Source organism: Mustela erminea, chromosome 9 (assembly GCF_009829155.1).
Source record: "Mustela erminea isolate mMusErm1 chromosome 9, mMusErm1.Pri, whole genome shotgun sequence".
In the NCBI taxonomy this organism is placed as follows: Eukaryota; Metazoa; Chordata; class Mammalia; order Carnivora; family Mustelidae; genus Mustela; species Mustela erminea.
In genome coordinates, this window is record NC_045622.1 from 73,367,583 (window position 1) to 73,388,621 (window position 21,039).

Sequence of the window (21,039 nt, forward strand, 5' to 3'; positions counted from 1 at the left end):
GGCTTCTTTAAAACTTAATTCTCGGGGGCCCCTGGGTGGCTCCATGAGTTAAAGCCTCTGCCTGCGGCTTAGGTCGTGATCCCAAGGTCCTAGGATCGAGCCCCACATCAGGCTGTCTGCTCAGCAGGGAGCCTGCTTCCCCTTCTCTCACTGCCTGCTTCTCTGCCTAATAAATAAATAAAATCTTTAGAAAAAAAAAATAGAAAAACTTCACTCTCGGACGGACAGGCAGCTGGAAAGGGGCCGCCTCGCCGCTGCTCCACAGAGATGCTCCTGGCTCAGCCGGTTCCTGGTGTAGAAGTCATCAGGGGAAGGTCTCATGGAGAACAGTTCACAAAAGCAGGGTCACTGGAGCTAACTGAATTAAGCAAGTTATCGGGCAGTAGAAAACGCAGTTAGATTAGCATCTACGAAGCAGATGGCCAAAACAAGATGATGAAATTAGCTTTATTATGTTTAGGGAAATTAATTTGTCACTTTATTTTTTTCTTTTGTTTTCTTTTTTTTTTCTCTAAAGATGTGATTTTGTTTCCAGTAAAAGCAATTTGTAAAGAAAGCTTATCCTTTAATGGAAAACAAAGGAGATGGTAGGACCTTGAAAAACCCTTGTATTCTAATTGTCTATTAATAGTAAATTATGTTGAATGTGGCCAAGAGAACAGAAATGCTGCCACCTATTGCTGCTGAAAGCTGACTCATGTTTCCAAGCACATGGAGGATCTAAAAAATGTTCCTAAGAAATCCTCAGACAACGGGCCATTGAGTATTAAATTCATTTTGGAGACTTTTTTTAACTCAACGAAAGCTCTTAGGATCTGGTGTTTTCTAACTTACCTTATTAATTACAGTGTCCCCCATCACTTTTGATCTGGTTAATTTGGGGGAGCCTCAGGCACTTTGATTCCTTCTCTTCAAGGTGAGGAAGAATCAAATGCAAAATCTTCAGGAACAAATGGGATCTTTTGAGATTGGGCTCCGGGTTGTTAACTGGGAGATTCTTATTCTTGGGGGCACAAATAGTTCTTTTCATGGCTCTTTTGAAAGGATCAAAGCCAAACCTGGAGTTTTGAATGGTCTCTCCTTTGTGAAGCCCTTTTATCCTTCGCAGTTACTAATGAGCATTCCAGAAAGCCTCACCCCCACTAGAAGAGCTTCTGGTACCGGGTCACTAGAGCATAGACTTTACACATATATCCGTGTGTGTTGCGTATGTGTGTGTATACAAGTGAATGCTGTTTCTGAAGTTTTGTCACCTCACATTGAACGTCAGGCAAGGCATTCTGCCCTTGAGAATGGCCCAATCCACATACCCCCCAGGGGGCATGCATGTAAGAGCTCAGTGTTCAGACCCTGCCTCATGCTATCATCTGTTGTGGGGCTTTGCGTTTTGTCTTCGCAAGGGGACTTGTCATTTTACACTAGACTGAAATTGTCAGAGAAGGTGTGAAGATAGTGCAGAGAGCTCCCATTCTGTCCACATCCGATTTCTCCTCCCGTTCACAACTTCTGCTGTGGTACGTTTGCCGCAGTTAATGAACCCATACTTAAAAATTATCGTGAAGTGTATGCTTTACTCAGATCTCCTTAGGTTTCATTTTGTTTTAAATCTAAGGAGCTTTGTTGCAGGATCCCGTCCAGGATGCCTCCTTAGGTTTAGGTATCCTATCTCCTCAGGTTCCTCTTGGCTGTGGCAGTTTCTCAAACGTCCCTGGTTTTGATGCTTTTGACAGTTGTGCAGAGTACTGGTCAGGTGTTTTGTAGAATGCTCCCCCTCCCCCTACGGAGATTTGTCTCATGCTTTTCTCATAAGTAGACCTGGCCTCTGGGAACTGGAGAGAAGAACCACAGAAGTAGAGCGCCATTTGCCAGAGGGGCACCTGCCATCCACAGGACTTAGCCCTGGTGAGGCTCCTCCGGACCATCTGGATGAAGTGGAGATGGGGTTCAGTCCTATAACGTTACTCCTTGCCCCCTTTCCATACCATTCTCCACACAGCCAGCATGAAGCAGCGGCCATTCACACTCCACTTCCCTGAGAACTGAATATCTATATACATGACTTGGAATTCTTTTTGCATGGGAGATTTCTTTATTCTCCCCATTTATTTATTTATTCAGTCACTTAACTTATACCAGTATGGGCTCATGGATATTCGTTTCATGCTTTGGGTCTTAATCCAGTCCTACTTTGTTGCTCATGTTGTTGTAGCTATGGCCACAGGGAGCTCTTTCAGTTAGCTCCTCTGTTTCTTTGGCACACTCCCATCACCATGTTTTGGTGGGGGCACACGTCCTTCCTGTCTGGCACTGTAAGTACTCCAGACCAGTCTGGAATATTTCCTGTCTCAGTCCAAGAATCAGCAGTTTCTCTGGGGATCCCTGGTTCCTTATATTGGAGAATGGTCTTAGAAACCAAGATATGGGCACTGAGTGTGCTTGTTGCTACTAGGGTGTCGTTGTTTTTAGACCTTTTCAGTCGGAAGAACAAAGAAATAAATGTATGTGTACTAATCCATGCATATAGACATAGCTACAAATATTATATCGAGATAAACTAAACATCAGTTTGTACTTATGTACTATAGAGATCAGTATATAGTTTATACAAATAAACTATTCTGTCATTTAGTTTATAAACTTCCCTTATAATTTATTTTATTTTATTTTATTTTTTTAAAAGATTTTATTTATTTATTTGACAGAGAGAGAGAGGTCACAAGTAGGCAGAGAGGCAGGCAGAGAGAGAGGAGGAAGCAGGCTCCCTGCCTAGCAGAGAACCCGATGCGGGTCTCCATCCCAGGACCCTGGGATCATGACCTGAGCTGAAGGCAGAGGCTTTAACCCACTGAGCCACCCAGGCACCCTTCCCTTATAATTTATATAGTGTTTCCAACTCTGGTCAATTACCACACGGATCATTCCGGCCTTCCCACCCCCCTCTCCTTGCTTGCCTATAACCCCAACTCCAACAGTGAGAAACCTTTGTGAAGCCTGTTAAACACACCTGTGTCAGGACCCATGTCCCGAGTTTAATTTAGATGCTCACCTGGGACCTGGGCATCTGTATTTTAACAAGCTAGACAGGTTGAATAACCCCATTATGGGCTCACGGTGCCATGTACTCATCTTGATAGCAATTGTCACAATTGTCCTCTGACATCTTTTTATGTCTTTATTTGACATCCTTCTACGATTCATGTCTGTCACTCCCTCAAAACAGTAAGTTGCATGTCTGTTAGGCTCACTGCTCTATATCCCCCAGAAAGGGTGCATAGGGCATAGGCACTATAAGTACTTGCTAGATCAGTGAATGAAATGATACACAGCAATAATGAGGAAGAGGAAAATAAATATTTATAGACCCCATGCTCCATTCCCGTGCTTTCTGGGTGCTTCTGAAATATTGTCCAGCTTGGGGATCTGAATCCACTCTGACCAAGGACAGAATCCAAGCGCTTTATGTTATGGAGATCCTACCATAGGAAGCCCCTTGTTTCCTGCTTTGCATGTCAGCCAGAGCTGCCACCGGCCCTGCTGGAGCTGTGTGGGTGGCCCAGGAGGAGGCCAGAGAGGGAGAAATGGCAGCACCCATTTAGAGTCTCACCAAGGCCCCATTAGGAAATTGACTCCAATTTGGTTTGGGGAGAGCTGTGTTTTTTCCTCCCTTTTCATGCTCACAATGAAGGTGACATTGATTTACAATTCAGTGGGTTGGAGCAGGGAAGGGAGGCTTCTATGGGTGGAAAAGATCAATTAAATGATTATCCCAGCTGCCACACACTAATGCCTTTCTTACTGAGTTTCAGAATCAGGAAGCAGAAGGCCACAGCATTTAGCCTTTTACAGGAAATCTAATTGCCAACTTTGTGATGCCAAGTTTTATTAGATTGGGAAAAGTCAGTCTCAGCGGCTGGCAGTTTCAGGCATTACAGAAAGCCTCCCACTGGCCACCTGGATTCAAAATGACCTTCTTTGCTTCCTTTGTGGGTGCTTTCACTGAGGTTTTATGAATATAACATTAAAAAAAAAAAGACTTATTTATTTGTTTTAGAGAGAAAGAGCAGGAGTAGGGAAAGGGAGTCACAGGGAAAGGGAGAAAGAATCCCAAGCAGACTCTATACTGAGTGCAGAGCCCAACCTGGGACTTGATCTGAGGACACTGAGATCATGACCTGAGCTGAAACAGGAATCAGGTGCTTAACCGACTGCAGTGCCCAGGTGCCCCTGAACATAACACTTTTGCAGTGTATCTCTTTCTGTGATCTTTATCTGGGCTCTAGGAGCTGGGACTGAAAGACTGACCAGCAGTCAGAATTATATATTGGTGACAGCAGTCACCAGTGCCCAGGGGTAGGCACTGGGCTCATGGCTGGGACTTCTAACACTGAGCAAAACCAGAGATCCTTGCTGTCGATAAAGCCCCTCACCTGGAATGTTCTTCCCCTAGATCAGTGGGTCCCAAGGTGTAGTGTGTACAAGAATCATTCAGGAAGGTTGTTCAAACCCGGACTGCTGGGCTCACCCCCTCAGAGTTTTGGATTCAGGCGATCTGGAGTGAGTCCTGAGCATCTGAATGTCTAACAGGTCCCCATGTGTTGCTGCTCCTGCTCTGGGAGAACCACTGCCCTTCATGTTTGCATGGTGGTCTTCTTCTTACCAGTTAGGTCTCTATTTAAATGTCACCTCCTTAGAGAGGCCATTCCTGATGGCTCTACCATAGCATCCTTCCAGCCCTTGCCACACATTCTCTACTGCATTTTCTTTATAGTATTCGTCATTCTCTTGTATTAGCTGGCTTGTGAATTTATTGCCATTTTGTCTCTCTCTCCCACCCCTCGACCTCCATAGAATTAAAGCCACAGGACAGCACTTTCTTATATACCGTTCAGTCCTCCAAATCTAGAAAAGTACCTGCTACAGAGTACTTCTAGCTCAGTAAATGCTTCAATGAATGAAATCCTCACAAGCATAGTGAGTGTTATGGAGAGGCCAAGGATGCCGGGGGAGGATGGAACAGGTAGACCTCAGGTGGGGCAAGGACATTCCACTGCCTCCTACCCAGAGCAGTTTCTGGGTGTGGCGGTAACACCTATTTCACACACTGCACACCAGTGTTTTTCTTGCAAGGTTATAGGCCGTGGGATTTGTTGGGAGATCACGGGAGTCCGCTTTGGATTTAATTGTTCCATAGTCTTTCTATGGTCCTGTCCACAAAAAAGGCCACCTCAAGAGCAGACCAGAATTCCCTCAGGCAGGCAACCAGCCCTTCCTTGTACAAACCAGTCCGCTAAGTTGCCAGGTCCCAATCACCGGGCTTAGCAGGAAGCAAGGCCAGAAATGGGCTGCTTCTAGTGATCTCCTTCTTGTGTCTACACTTGTCCACTCATTGAGATCTGGAACCCACGGCTGTGCGGGTGACCAGATAGCCTTTTCAAAAGCTCAGTGAGGTTGAGTAAAGGCTCACACTCTCTTGCTTTGCAGGAGTAAGACTTTGGGGTGGAAACATGCAGCGTCTTCTCCTTCATCAGGCTTTCAGAGAAACAGGAGGACAGACACTCTTGTTCCTCCCAGAGAAATTGTCAGGCAAAAGATGAGCCATGTGTCGGCACCACGCACAGACAGAGTTTGTCCAAACCCCACTTGAGAAGATGAAAGCATATCGGGTCTCTGCCTCTGTGTGGCCCCAGCAGCCACTGCCTGGCTGAAGGGAGGACTGTGCAGCCCCACGGGCTCGAGCTTTCTTCCTCGGCCTTTGCCAAGCACGGGCAAGCGGGGAGCGATCCCCCAGGTTTGTTTGCCTGGTACAGCCAAAGGAACCGTGATTTATTTCTCTCAAGCGTGTCATGAAAATGTAAGCACAGAGAGTCAGGTTATTTTGGAGGGCGAGGAGAATTGGGTGGGGGAAAATCCCAGCACTCTACAGTCAGGGCCGAGGGCCAGAGGGCGGCCCAGCAGGCCGGGGTAACATAAGCTGCCGCTATTCAGGAGGTGGCCTGTGTAAGAAAATCTGACCGCAGCGGGAGCGTGACTTCAGCTAAAATTAACCTTCGAGGCTTCACACGCCTCCACAGTGCTTTGAACTAACTAGACGCCCGGAGAGGGTGCTGGCTGGTGGCTCCCCAGACTGCGCGCCCGAGGGTCGAGCCATGCCTATAAGCATCAACTTGTGGGTTCCTGCCCGGGGCCAGAGTCGGGACTCCTGCGACCATTACAAAGCAGTAAGGAACCTGGATGGGCGCTGGCGGAGTCTCTGGGGAGGGGTGATGAAGTTTGTTTGAATCAGGCTGGTGGAGACAGATGGTTGTAGGTTGTTTTCTCAGCTAGGTAGGAGCACAAGGGCTCCGTGGGGGGCTTTTCAATTGTGGAATGCTTCCCTGAGCTCCCTGCAGTTAGAGCAGGTAGAGAGGATTTGTCTGGAAGTTGTTGCTGGCCTTAAAAAATACAGTTGCATAAGCCAACAGGTGTGGTGTATTTTCTCAACTGTGAGCCTCAGCAGGTGCAAATGGGGAGAAAAAGATTGACCTCTGTTAAGGGTTTGCATAGATTACCAGCGTATTCTAGAGGGCGGTACTGTAGAAAGGATTTATTCTGGGGCTATGTGAAGTCCCTTCTCATCCTATGAGGCCTAGGAAGGGCGCTGCTGACCTCTCCCATCCCTGGCCAGGGCTACCCTCATGGGACTTTCCAGCTAGCTAGCGGCTGCCTCTGTGCCTTGCCTCTCACTGTGGGGAATCGGTGTGAGAGCTTGCCACACAGAGCCAAAAGGCAAGATTTTTTTCCCGTTAGGCTCTTTCTCCTTCAGCCCTGGGGTCTGTGTGACACTGGTACTGGTGGCAGTCCAGATGCTCATGGTGGAGTGGCTCTCTGGTTCTACAAGCAAAACGGTCACTGTGATGTGGTTGCTTAGTTTGCAAAAAGCAAGGTAGCTTATCTTCCCGCCCTGCCCCTACCCCGACGTCGTAGGCACCATTCATGTTATAAGGTTTCGGAAGGGCTCATATTTCCAGGCGGAATGTGCGTCTCCTCTTTGCTTAATGATTGCCGCGTAGAACCAACTCTGGAGTGGTTCACTGTTAAACGCATACGCCCCCAGAACATTTGCTTAGGTGAGCAGGTGTTCTGTGTTGCCCTTTCCTGCAAAAATATGCTCAGTGTATGAATGGCATAAATGATGTAGGCCAACTCACTGTGCAGTCTACCTTTAGATGCAGTTTTGAGGCCATTTTCCAGGTGAACCCAGCGACTGAGCTCTCTGAATATTTTCATCCTCCTGTTGTCTCCTTCCTCCGTCGTGTTGGCTCGTTTAAAGGTGGAAGGCGGCTGGGGTTCTGGACGCTGGTGTGTCTTTTGCTTTAGGTGTCTAACGCTACCCAGGCGAAGCGCGATTAATGGGGAAGTCTTTGGATTATTACTATTTTTTAGTAATAATCCAGGATCTAGACTCCCTGCCCTGTGGAGGAGATTCCTTTTGAGGTAGGATGTTAAAAATAGACGTTTCAGTAGAGGAAGCTACGGTCTGTGGTTCTGCGCTTTGATGAACACATCTCATAGACTTCCCGGGGATTTCTGTCTCCTGCCGGACCTGGAGAGACACCGACCTCCAATTTCTATTTTCCCTGGAAGAGAAGGCTCTCCAGTTTGGTCCTAGAACTTCCTCCCTGTCCTGGCTGTCCAGTGACTTGGCGTTGTTTTCATAACTGCCGTGGGACCCCCAGGATGGCTGGGCTGAGTTTGAGTACCTGGGCTGCAGTGCTGATGCTAAATTTTGTCCAGCTGAGGTCTCCCCTTCCCCATCTGTAAAATGGGAACAACGTGGCATGGCTCCGGGATGTCTGTGAAAGAGATTCACCGTTTGTGAGCACTGCGGACAGGAGCCCGGGGGCCCTGCTGTAGTCATGAGGACTTCATTCATCTTGAGATGAATCAGTCGGGGCTTTCTTCCCGGACCTTATAGAATAAATAGTATCTTTGTGCTCTGGGCCAGGTTGTCCCTTGGGGTAGGGGAGATGCCCTTCTTTCCTGGCCAGCTTGGTATCTGATAGTCTTGCTAGTAAAGGCCTACTATAAAAATACAAAACACAAGAAACCTGACGTGCCCCAGGCCTGAGTGCTCAGACACCTGGGCTTGGAGAAGGGCCCAAGGCATAACGGCCATGTCTACCGTGGCCAAGTGTCTTGGCCATGCAGTTGCTGAGAAGGGAAAGAGCAGGGTAATGTCAGCCACTGCTGGGAACTGCCGACCTCCAGATATTTGAAAGCCTGGGTGTCTTTCTCACAAATGGCACAGCACTGTCTTGGCCAGCACCCTGCCCAGTGAGACGTAGCTCTGACCATCAGTGAGGATGTCAGACCTTCTCAGGCTCTCCTGGGCCTGGTGACTTTGAGTACTTGGGCCTTCTTTGTCCTTTGAGTACCTGTGTGTATACTCACAGGTGCATCATTTTTTTTTTTCCTCCTTTGATCCTTAGTCTATTTTTTATTATTTTTTTTAAGATTTTATTTATTTATTTGACAGAGTTCACAAGTAGGCAGAGAGGCAAGGGTGGGGGGAGCAGGCTCCCTGCTTAGCAGAGAGCCGGATGTGAGGCTCGATCCCAGCTCCTGGGATCATGACCTGAGCTGAAGGCAGAGGCTTTAACTCACTGAGCCACCTAGGTGCCCCCTTAGTCTAAGTTTACACTAGGTACTATGATTTTCTCCCTTTTACAGATAAGGAAACTGAGCTTGAACTTAAGCGACTTACCTGGATCTGCATACGTTAAGAGGTGAAGCCAGGGTGTTAAGAGATCAGCTGAGGCCTAGTAAGCATCTGAATGGCTTATTTGAGCAACAACAGAAAAATCGATTACAATCAGACTGTATCCAATCTAGCAGATGGAAAGGGTCCCACAGGAGCTTAACAAAGTGACTTCTATAGGCTGACAGGAGTGGGATCAAGGAAGTTGATCAGGCAGATTACCCAACTAGTGCTGATCAGGTGATTCCTGACTGGCTGGTTTAAGATGCCTCTTCTGGGAGAGGCAAAATTGTACTTAAGTCCCAGTTTGGTGATGCGGGGCTTAGCATAAGCGACTCCATTTTGGGTCCATTGTCTTGTTTTCAACAAGAGTTTGATCTGACATCTCACTTGCAACCACTGTACAACATTTTCTCCTTGGTATAGAGACATTCTTGGAAGTTATCTTTTTTTATTTTATTTTATTTTATTTATTTATTTGACAGAGATCACAAGTAGACAGAGAGGCAGGCAGAGAGAATGGAGGAAGCAGGCTCCCTGTAGAGCAGAGAGCCCGGTGCGGGGATCGATCCCAGGACTCTGGGATCATAACCTGAGCTGAAGGCAGAGGCTTTAACCCCTGAGCCACCCAGGCACCCCTCTTTGAAGTTATCGTTAATGTGTTAACCATAAACCTGCCTGGCAGCAGGGGCGGGGGAGAATAAGGAGACCTGCTCCATTTACTTCCCAGGACCCCTATCCAAGGTGTTCCACCTCCCTCTTTTTCTAGGTGAAACTAAAGGAGGACCCCACCACCTTGCTTTCTGCTCTGCCTTCAATCACAGCCCCTCCCGCAGGAAAGGGGACAGCTCATACCTCATGCACCGGGGTTCCTCCCTGGATGGCCTCTCCCAGATAAATCAGGCTGCTCTGTAATCTCAAGAAACCTGACCCGGGGTTAATCCTTAAACTGTCACCCACGACTCAGGCTTCCTGCGCAAGGGGGCATCCTTAAATAATCAACAAGCGTGCACATGGTTTGCACTGGGTGTTGTGAATTTTAATAAGCAGTCTACAGGTTAAATAGCCACCCACCCACAGTGGTCCAGGATTGGCCCTAAGAAACCCAAATGAAAACAACAAACCTTTTTACCATTACCAAAAAAAAAAAAGGCACTCTCTCTCAAGTTTGCGAGAGTGATTACATTAACTCACTTCCATCTCTGGCCTTTAAAGCACTGAGGACCCCACTGGAGATGTAAATGTTAGCTGGGAGTGGTGACTCTCACCTTGGCAAAGCTGCAGGCCTGGCACCTAGCAAGCCTGATGGAAGGGGAGTCACATGAGTTTTGAGCACCTGGGTCAGGCTGAGGACCTGGTCAGGCTCGCTGTCTGGGAAGGGGGAGAGGGAGACCACTGTGAGCAGGGCCAGGTGGGGGTGGGGGTAGGGCGAGGATGGAGTCAGTGTGGGGGGCCCAGGAGGAGCTAGGTAGCTGTGCAGCACCACCTTCACCGAAACCCAGGAGGCATGTGCTGGAAGAGGGACCAGGCAGCCCAGAGAGCCTTTCAGGGGTGTTCCTGGAGCAGCTGCCCCAGGGCCAGTTCCCCGTGAGGTGCTGCAAAGGGACACCATGACCTCACCACTTACCCACTTGGCCCTGTGGACAAACCTCCTCACTCTCTTTCCCGGGGAGTAACCTAACCTTGGCTGCAGCTCGCTCTGCCCCGTCCCTTCACCCCCTGGGAGACAGGACTTGGCACTTCTTGGCCTTCCTCGGAACGATTCCACTTGCCCTAGAAAGCACCGGTAAGAGTATAGATTTTATTGAAGATTTCAGGGGGAAGCTTTTTGATTGTGTACAGCTGCATGAAATGCCTCCAGACTTTTGCCTCCCACGGCATCGTCCTCCTCCCACGCCACAGCCTCTCTTCTTCCCAGCGTCCTGGGTTCCAAATCTCTCTTAAACCCTCCTTGAATTCACTTTTTCTGTGCAAAGCATTTCAGCTCAGTCTCCTGTGGCTCATTATTCTGCATAACAGAGAAACCTCCTGGGTGGGGGAGAGGAGTAAGTAAGGGCATTTTCCCCAAGTCTCACCTGTGTATGGCCAGTGGCATTTTTAATGGTTGAGTTTTCCAAGGGAAAAATCCTGCTGCGCACTGGGGTACCTCCTGCGGCCAAGGCTGACTTAAATCTACCAACCTGTCCTCTCTGAATCCAGCTGGGAAAGATGGACTATAGTACACCATTATATACTGTTTCCCTTCTACAGATCTTATAGAGGTAAAGAACCGCAAGACCATAAACAACAGCAAAATGTCATAAAATAGGAAGTGATGAGTTTTGAGTAGTACCACCTTTAGGAAATTTAATTGTTTTATATAATTTTTCAAAAACCTCTATAGTTCTGGAAAGCCCCGGTGACTCTGTAATGACATGAAGCTGAGCATTGCTAGCTTTGCAGCTGCAGACGAGTGGGGGATAGATAAAGGGTTGCAAGGAAGTTCTTGGGGTTGGGAGAAATGTTTGTGACCTTGATGGTAGCGATGGTTTCGTGGGTGTCTGTAGGTTAGAACACATCCAGTTGCACAGTATATGCAGGTCGTGGTACGTCAATTAAATCTCAGTGAAGTTGGAAAGGAATTTTAATTAAACAATTTTAAATGTTTTTCAGACTGCTCAGCTTTCCAGGTTTAGCTGAAAGATACACGAGAGTTACATTTTTGCTTCATGCATTTTCTTTAAGTTATGGGGTCATGAATGATTTGCCTAGACATTTATTTTTAGGAACATACAGTGCCATATATTTAGGGCTGGGGATAATATAAAAATAATTCAATTTCAATCGGCCTCATTTCCACTATAAATTTAGGATTGTATCAGATCACTACAGATTCTTTTTATCACCGATTCTGTCATTGTAATGGTGGATAAAGTAGTCTTTAGGGATTCAGGATCACCCCATAAAAGAACACTGGAGAGAGACTAGGAATATCTAATCCCGGAGATCATATTAATCCTTTCAGAGAATATTTTGAGTAATTTTAAGTCGGCTTGGTAATGCAAAGTTGAACACCTAAAAAATTGCCCAAAGATGAAAACCCAGTCTTTGACTAATATTTTATTCTTTGATTTATTTAAACCAAGCAAAACTAGCTCGCCCATTCTGCACCCATCTCCAATCTCTAGCAAACACCAATCCGTTCCTTCGATGAGCTTGTTTAAGATTACACTTAGAGGAGAGGGAGATGATCTGGTATTTGTCCTTCTGTCTGACTTATTTTACTTAGCATAATGTCCTTGAGGTCTGTCCGTGTTGTAACTAATGGCAAGATTTCATTCTTTTTTGTTGCTGAACAGTACTTCTGTGTGTGTATCACTGTTTCTTTATCTGTTTATCCGTTGATGGACACTTAGCTTGTTTCTGTATCTTGCCTATTATAATTAATGCTGACGTGAACATAGGAGTGCAGGCATCCTTTCAAGTTAGTGTTTTTATTTCTTTCAGATAAATACCCAGATGTGGAATTGCTGGATCAGGTGGTAATTCTATTTTTAATATTTTGAGGAAACCCCATGCTGCTTTCCACAGTGGCTGCACCAGCTGGCATTCCCACCAACAGTACATAGCTGTTCCCTTTCCTCCGCATCCTCACCAGCACATAGTATTTCTTGCATTTTGCTAAAAGCTATCCTAACAGGTCAGAGGTGAACTCTCAGTGTGATTGTGATTTGCATTTCCCTGTTAGTGAATGGTGATAAGAATCATTTCAAGTACCTGTTGGCCATCTGTGTGTCATCTTTGGGAAAAAAGGTCTCTTCAGATCTTCTGCCTTGTATTTAATTAGATTCATTTTTCTTTCTTATTGAGTTTTATGAGTTCTTAAGAGATTTTGGATATTAGTCCCTTATGAGATATGTGATTTGTAAGCAAAATTTGTATTTTGTAAGCAAAAATTTTCCCCCATTTGGTAAGCTGCCTTTTTGTTGATGGTTTCCTTTGTGCAGAAGCCTTTTAGTTTAATGTAGTCTACTTGTTTATTTCCTTTTTTTCTTTTATTTTTCTTTTATTTATTTATTTGACAGACAGAGATCACAAGTAGGCAGAGAGGCAGGCAGAGAGAGAGAGGAAGGGAAGCAGGCTCCCTGCTGAGCAGAGACCCTGATGTGGGGCTCAATCCCAGGACCCTGGGATCATGACCTGAGCCGAAGGCAGAGGCTTAACCCACTGAGACACCCAGGCACCCCGTTGTTTATTTTCTTATTGAGGTGTAATTCACATACAATATTAGTTTCAGGTGAACAACATAGTGATTCAGTGTTTGTATACATTGCAAAATGATCACCGCAGTAAGTCTGGTGATCATACAGTCTGGATACCATACAAAGTTAATACGCTATTATTGGCCGTATTCCTCACAATGTACCTTACATCTCGTGACTTAAGTGCAAGTTGGTATTTCTTGATCCTTCTTCACCTGTCTACCCCCTTTTCCCTTACCTCTGGCAACCACCAATCCATGAGTCTGTGTTTGTGTTTGCTTTTGTTGCCTTTGCTTTTGGTGTCGGAGTCAAGAATCATTGCCAAGACTTACGGCAAGGAGACCTTCTCCTTGTTTTCTCCTAGGACTTTTATGGTTTCAGGTCTTATGTTCAAGTCTTTAATCCATTTTGAGGTACTTTTTGTGTCTGTTGTGACAGTGGTCTAGTTTCCTCCTTTTTCTTGTGGCTGTCAAATGTCTATTTTTATGCCAATACCACACATTTTGATTACTCTAGCTTTGTGATGTAGTTTGAAACCAGACTGTGTGATGGCTCTAGCTTTGTTCTTTCTCGAGAGTGCTTTGGCTCTTCAGGGCCTAGTGTGGTTCCATACAAATTTTAGCATTGTTCTAGTTCTGTGAAAATGTCCTTTGAATTTTGATAGTAATTGCACGGAATGTGTATATTGCTTTGGGTAGTATGGACATTTTAACCATATCTTCTCAATCCATGAGCATGGAATATCTTTCCATTGGTGTCTTTTTCTTTCTTTCCTTTTTTTTTTAAGATTTTATTTATTTATTTGACAGAGATCACAAGTAGGCAGAGAGGCAGACAGAGTTAGGGGGTGGGAAGCAAGCTCCCTGCTGAGCAGAGAGCCCAATGCGGGGCTTGATCCCAGGACTCTGAGATCATGACCTGAGCTGAAGGCAGAGGCTTAACCCACTGAGGCACCCAGGCGCCCCACCATTTGTGTCTTTTTCAATTATTTAAGATTTTATTTATTTATTTTAGAGCACAAGGGGTAAGGGAAGAGCAGATGGGGAAGAAAAAGGCGGGGGAATCTCAAGCAGACACCATGCCAAGCAAGAAACCCTATTTCAGGCTGGGTCCCACGACCTGGGATCATGACCTGAGCCAAAACCAAGAGTCCAGTACTTAACCGACTGAGCCACCCAGGCACCCCACTTTATCCATGTTTTTCATTAATGTCTTGTAGTTTCCAGTATACACATCTTTTCACCTTGGTGGTCAAATTTATTCCTAAGTATTTTATTGTTTTTGATGCAATCGTAAATGGTACTGTTTTCCTAATTTCTCTTTCTTCTATTTCCTTATGAATAAAGGCTATTTTTAACAACCAACTTGCAAATTCCCCTAAAATTGAGTCATCAACTCTCCTGAGCCTTTATGAGTCTACTGTAGTGGACCGTCAGGTGTTTTGTGTCTGTGTGTGTGTATTTGTATCTTGTTAGATAGCACTTACATGCCTCCGTTAAGTGGGTCCTGCTCCTATGCTCCTGGAAACTCTCTCAGCAGAATGTCCCCCACCAGTTCCCGTCCTGTGCCTTGCGCTCTGTCTGGTCTAAAAGCTACAGGAAACACCATGGTGATTTCATGGACTTTATAATCTAGGCAGTGAAGGGGAACAGATCCATTCATCCATTGTGCCTATCCATCTGTCCATTCATCTCTCTGTATACTCACTCACCTATCTTTCTCCCGCCCACCCACCCATATGTCCACCCATCTGAACGTCCACCAGTCCGTCCCTTCATTTTGCTTCCGTTCACCCACCCATTAAGTCAATACGTGCCTGTTTACGAAACCCCTGTGGTGTGTCGGGCATTGTGCAAGTGTTCCCAAGATGTATAAAACTTGTGCTTGACTCTGGGGACGCTGGGACTGGAGACAGGTGAATCGATTGTTATAAAAGCCACCATAAAAAGCATGTGCAAAGTGGTTTTGGTCCAAGAAGAAGGAACCAGTAACTCCATGTTTAGGGTGAAAAGTGGGTTGGGAATGGCTTTATAGGGACTGACCCTGGGTCTGGGTTTTAGGATCCTGAATAGGCATTTGCCAGGCAGTGGGGGAGTGACAGCGCCATGCGCGGAGAGGACTATGTGTGCATTGAGTGTAGGGTTTGGAGAGCCGGCGTATGAGACTTTTGAAGTGTGAGGACCCCAGAATTGTCAAGAAGGGGCAGAAGGTTGGCAGGCAGTTTTCCTTTCTAGGAGAAGGGATCATCCTACTAAGTAGGGGGGATGAGGGGATGAGGGAGGACATGCCCAACCAACAAAACCCAACCCACCAGCAGGGACTGAAGGTTAGCATGGCCTGGAGCCTGTGGTGTGAGCCGTGGACCAGAGGTGTTTGTAGCTGGGGTCGTGGAGACAAGCCAGGAAAGGAAACAAATGTTTAAAGGCAGCTCCTGTGTACCAGGCCCTGTGCTAAGCGTGTTAGAAACCGGTCTCTTCTCACAATAGATACAACAGTCCCTACCATGAGTAACAGGTGAAGTGTCCATCTTCCAGAAGTGGAAGCTGAGGCTTGGAGAGAGGTGACTTGCCCGTGGTCATGGAGCCTCCGTGGGCTCTGTGTCCAAACACATGTGGGGTTTTTGAGGTCCCCTCTCTACGTACTATCCTCTCAGGCCTATGAAGAGGAAATGGAAGCATGAGAGGTCACACAGGATTCTGCGGTCTTGGTTGGGCCTGGTGGGGCCAAAGTCCTGGGAGGCCTCTGCCTGTTGAGTGGAGCTGAGGCCTTTGGGCTGGTTTGGGGGTCCGGGAGGCACCATCTCTGATACCCTTTACCTGTAGTCTACAGCTGAGGGGACTGTGGACGTTGGGAGGGTGGATAAAGGCTACTACAGAAAAAGTCCATTTATGAACAGAGTGGAGAGAGGCCCAAATCCTCACTGAGGTGGTCGTTAGCCCCTCAGGGGTGGTTGCCCTGCCAGGCATCTCTGAACAGTTGTTGTGGTGTTTGGGAGGTTTTCTGTCAAAAAGGGTGTTTGTGGCAGCCGCCCCAACCTCCTGGAAGGGCCTGAGTCCCCTCATAGCTACCGCAGAAGAATATGTGTGGTTAGTAATAAGCATAGGAAGGGGGAGAAAATACTAGAGAACTTTCTGGTGGAGTTCGACCCTGGGCTGTCTCAGAGCTACCAGGCTCATGGTTGAGCGTGGTTCTGATCTTGCTCCTGGGGCTGCCCCGGGTGAGAGGAAGTACCTTAGAGGGGACCCCACCAGGCTCTGACACGCCCAGTAAGCATTCCAGTCTTGTTCCTTGTGTGGCCTCATCTGACTTTCCAGGGAGGCCCAGGAGAGACTGGAATACACATTTTGCTGTTGTGAGCTGCGATAGCTGTGGGCAAGGCTTCCTGGGTCAACTGGGGTGTCCCTTACTATTAGCTGTGTGAGCTCACCTTCTAGAGCTTCTGTTTTCCAGTATATGATGGGGAGATGATCATTCACTGAGTCAATAAATAGTAAGCACCTATTGCATGCAAGGCACTCTGCTAGATGTTTGGGGGAAATGTGGTGAGTAACACAGAATTTCTGTCCTCTGGGAGCCGCTCCTCCAGCGGGGAGAGAGTGTTGATGAGATCACAGGTGTGGGACACTTGGCACCCAGGAGGCCCTCAACAGAAACAGGCACCCCCTCGTAGTACGGGGTCTGATCAGGTGAGGAAGTGAGGGGTATGTGCTCTGTGTCCCGTAAAGTACCGTGCAGAGCAGCTCTGGTTCCAAGAGAACAGAGTGGCAAGCAAGGGAATCCTAGGCCTTATGTCATGGAGTGGGATAAGCAGAAACCCACGTGCTCCTCCTTGAGATCTCCCCATTCCCTTCCAGCAGGTTCACCAGCCTCGTTTACTTTTCTGAAGCCACCCTTTCAAAACCTCTGGAGCCAGTGTGTGTACTCACCTGCAGCTTCCCGTGCTCCTGACAGACAATGCCACCATTGTATTGCCGTGGGGCTGTTCTCAGGCCTTTCCCTTGGGACTGCTACACAGGGTCCGCTACACAGGGTCCCGGGCCAGCCTTGCCCTCCTCCAGACTGGAAGAACCAGGGGCACCTTACTCCTGAGCATTTCCCGATTCAGAGAGAGTCACGCAATGGTAACATGTTACATTGGCATTTCAATTTTTACGGTCGTGATGCTGCTGTGACACCATGTTTGCTTTGTGCTGGGGTGACATGGGAAAGCGTCAGCTCTCCCCTCTGAGATCTGCGGGTCCTGAGTGACAAGCAGCCAACTCTGTTCCCAGGGGCAGGAGAGTGTGACACTGTAATGGCTATGATGGGGTAAGCCTTGCTCTTTCCCCACATTGCCAACACACGTGACCTTCTGTGGAGTGTGGTTCCTGTGGGGGCCTCTCCATAGAAGCCTGGCGTTTCTAGGAGCCAGAGTCACTGCTTTAAAACCCTGCATCCATTTCCTGGGACTTGGGGGGATTTCAGCTCATGGAACCTCCCCTTTCTCTTTCTCATCTGTAGAGCGAGGGCAATGAGATCTGCCACGAGAGTAAGTGGGGCATGAAAGGAATTATTGTTTGCAAAACTCCCATTGTAGGTGACCATCTTCATGCTAATTAGAATCATGACCAACATACCGTGTGCCAGGCACGGTGAGATTGTCTCCTTTCAACCTCAGAATAACCTGAATCGGTGGTTGATTCTTTTTACAGATAAGGAAATTTAGCTCAGATGGTTTAAGTATTTTGCCCAGGAGAACTCTGCCAGGAAGTGATCGAGGCAGGGTTGGAACAAAAATGGTCTGATTCTAGAAGGCTTTCTTTTACTTGACTCCTTGTAGACCTTTGACGGATGGGAGTTCTTATCCTCCGCAAGCCTACAGCATGAGCAGGACCCAGCATGGGTGGGGGCTCAGACAGCATCGGCCTAATGCGTCAAGGTTTGCATGTGGCTCAGAAGCAATTTATCTTGACTTGATATTCAGAGTTCAAGTAGGAGTAAGGATGGTGCCAGGATGTGGAGGAAGGTAGAAATCCTGAATAATGAAATCCAGCAGTGGGCTCCTCCCTCCCAATGCTTCAGTCTTCTGTCTTGAGAAGGATATATATTCCTTGGTATTAAGAAGTTCCTGTTACCCATTCTAACGTATGTTACATGTTTGTTGAGTGTTGAGCCGGCAGTATTATTCTGCATGTGCTCAGGTGGGGATTGTAGAACTCAGTCATGTCTCACTCTGTGCTCCTGGAGCCCAGCTTTCTAGCAGCCTTACCTGGCTGGAGATGGGCCCTAAAGCCTAGCAAACCTTGGAGCAGCTCAAAGGTGTGCCACAGAATCTTTCTACAAATGTATGTTTGTTGATGGAGAAGTGCTTTCAAGATTCTTGCTTGATTCATACCTAAAATTTACACCCAAAGGACTCTGGGCTCTTTTAAGGAAGGCTCAGTACACCTTAAGGTCATCCTGACATATATCAAAATACTATAATTCATAGTAATGTCTATGAGCCATCAAGAATAAGTAAAATTTGGGGGCGCCTGGGTGGCTCAGTGGGTTAAGCCGCTGCCTTCGGCTCAGGTCATGATCTCAGGGTCCTGGGATCGAGTCCCGCATCGGGCTCTCTGCTCAGCAGGGAGCCTGCTTCCTCCTCTCTCTCTCTGCTTGCATCTCTGCCTACTTGTGATCTCTCTGTGTCAAAAAAAAAAAAAAATCTTAAAAAAAAAAAAGAATAAGTAAAATTGGGTTAATTTAAAAAGCGGGAATCAAAATAATCCATTTAGGAAAGTTTCCCAATAGAATAGCTAAGTATGTGTGGCTTTCAGAAATATAAACTCCCAGCAATCTAGAATGACTTATTCCCCCAAACTTAGATAGCCAGTGTTTATTAATTTGAATATTAATAACCACTCCTTATTTCATACTATGCGCTAGACGCTGGGTTAACCACTTACACACATGCTCTCATGTAGTAAGCCCGTATGTCCCCGCCACACAAGTGAGGGGCACAGATGCTCTGTGGGGCTGTGACTCACCAAGGCCACCCAGCTGGTAAGAGGCAGAGCCAGCTCTCTGCCCTGGGCCGTGCCAGCTCAGGAGACTGACTACAGACACGCTGCCCTTGCAATTACTGCGGTCAATGGAAAAACCACACAGGACCTGAGTAATGCACCAGGTGGCAAAGATGGGCGTGGACAGAAAGTTCTCGCCTTTCAGGGTGGCCGTGACATGAGCACCAAGGATTCTGAGCAGAACCGGACTCTTCTTCACAGAAACCAGGTAGCAGGGCTGCTGGCCCGGCCTGGCCCCTGCTGTGCTGTATGATCTCGAGCAAAGGACTGACTGCTCTGTGTTCCACTTCTTTCTCCACTGTGTGGGTGACACCATTTCCCCTATTTGATTGGTGGTTTTCGACGCAGCAGTTTTAAACAAGGCGGGGGTTCTTTGCTGTGTTCAGGTACTGAGTGAACGCTCTGTATGTTGTGACAGTGTCCTTTTGGAACTTCAGAGCCATCGGAACTAAGCCATTTAACTGCCTACCGCCTTGTCTTGGGAATACTGGTTGATGTCATGGCCGAAGCCTGGAGCCAGACCTCTTGAATGGGGGCCAAACGGTAGCATTTCCTTTACAGCGGATTGACTGCAAACCACCTCCCAGGCTACTGATGGGTTTACTTTAATCTCCTCACTGGCACTTCCTTCTAAGAGATCTGTTTTGTTCTCTTTGTTCTGGAAAGTCTGTCCCGCAGGCCATCCACTGCCTTCGGGATCGATCAGGCTGCCCGGCACAGAGGTCCGCGTTTGTGGCCGAGTTCTGAACGGCACCCACTTTCCGTGCAGTCGCTTTGTGAAATTGTTCTCCGGTTTCCTGGAACGCTACCCCCACCCCTTCCAGGAGGGCTAATTGCAGTGTAAATTTAGCAACATTCTTATCCCCGTTGATTTAACAGAGTGCAATTATTATCGGTTTTCTTGTTACAACTAATAATCGGGTTTTTTTTATTTCAATCGATCTGTCAAAATTTTCCCTCTTTGATTGCAGCCTCTGTGATACGGAATGATGGGGAGTTAAAAGCAAACAAATGACACACTCTTTGAAATTCTGTCAGGGGTAATAAGTGAATTGAACCAAATTCACTCCTCAGCTGTCACCGCCTTCCTTCCCTCTTTTATCTCTTCAAGCCTTTGACAGTAGCTTCTCTCCTTCACTGAGCACTTCTGCAGTATTGAGTCCCCTGTTAGAGGGGCTGAGGGGAGAGGCAGACAGTGAGAGGAAGGAATCCGTGCAAAAGGCTCCTCACACAGTAGTGGGACGTTGTCCTAGAGCTTTGCTCTAGAATGATCAGATTTGGAGCTGGAGGCGGGAGCAGTGCTTGTGTTCTTCCTACTGTGGGGTTCTTTTTCTGGTCCATGGCGACTAGAAGTTCACAGAACAAGGATCAGTTGGGTCCCGGGTAAGAGCATCAGCAGACCCCAGTCTCTAGAAGCGTGGGGACCGTGAGGCTCTGGAGCAATTGTTTCTGGAACCCTAAAGCTTGGACAGGAAGCTCTGTATGCATTAGCCCTTGCTTAGTATCTTTAAAACACACACTGTGGCCTTTTTGCGAGGTGCCAAATCTGACGGAGCCTTTGACTACGGATATTGTGAGTTGATTTTCCAAGGGTGCCCCTTGAAAGAATGACACTCACTGCCTGAGCTACTAAAAGAGTGAGTGAGAGCGATGGGCCTGACTTATGTCCAGGCTTAGCATGGGCCCTGAAAACAGATTCTTACAATCAATGTGTTTTCTTGTGACTTCTTTAAAAAGTTGAGAGCTGGGGAGAGCGGAGGGGAGGGGACACTCCAGATAATTAATGATTCTTGTTGGATGGGTCCTGATTAATGAGCTTGAGCCACGGAGTGATTTATTTTCTCTGTCTCTTCCTCTTTGAATCAATAAAGAGATTTGAGAGTCTGGTTTGAGGATCTGCTGAGAGCCTACATTTTTATCTCAAATGTAATCAGTTTCCCAGAGATTTGTCCTCTTTCTCTCTGTTGAGCTCAACCTGGCAACCACGTATTTTCCGACTGCCCTGTGTCCCCACCTT

The 21,039-nt window shown here is 47.1% G+C and overlaps 1 protein-coding gene across 11 annotated transcripts in view; it reads left to right on the plus strand.

Moving 5' to 3' along the window:
* The window catches only part of NAV2 (neuron navigator 2), a 397,127-nt gene that overhangs the window by 102,321 nt on the left and 273,767 nt on the right, over positions 1 to 21,039 (plus strand). The window lies entirely within an intron of this gene.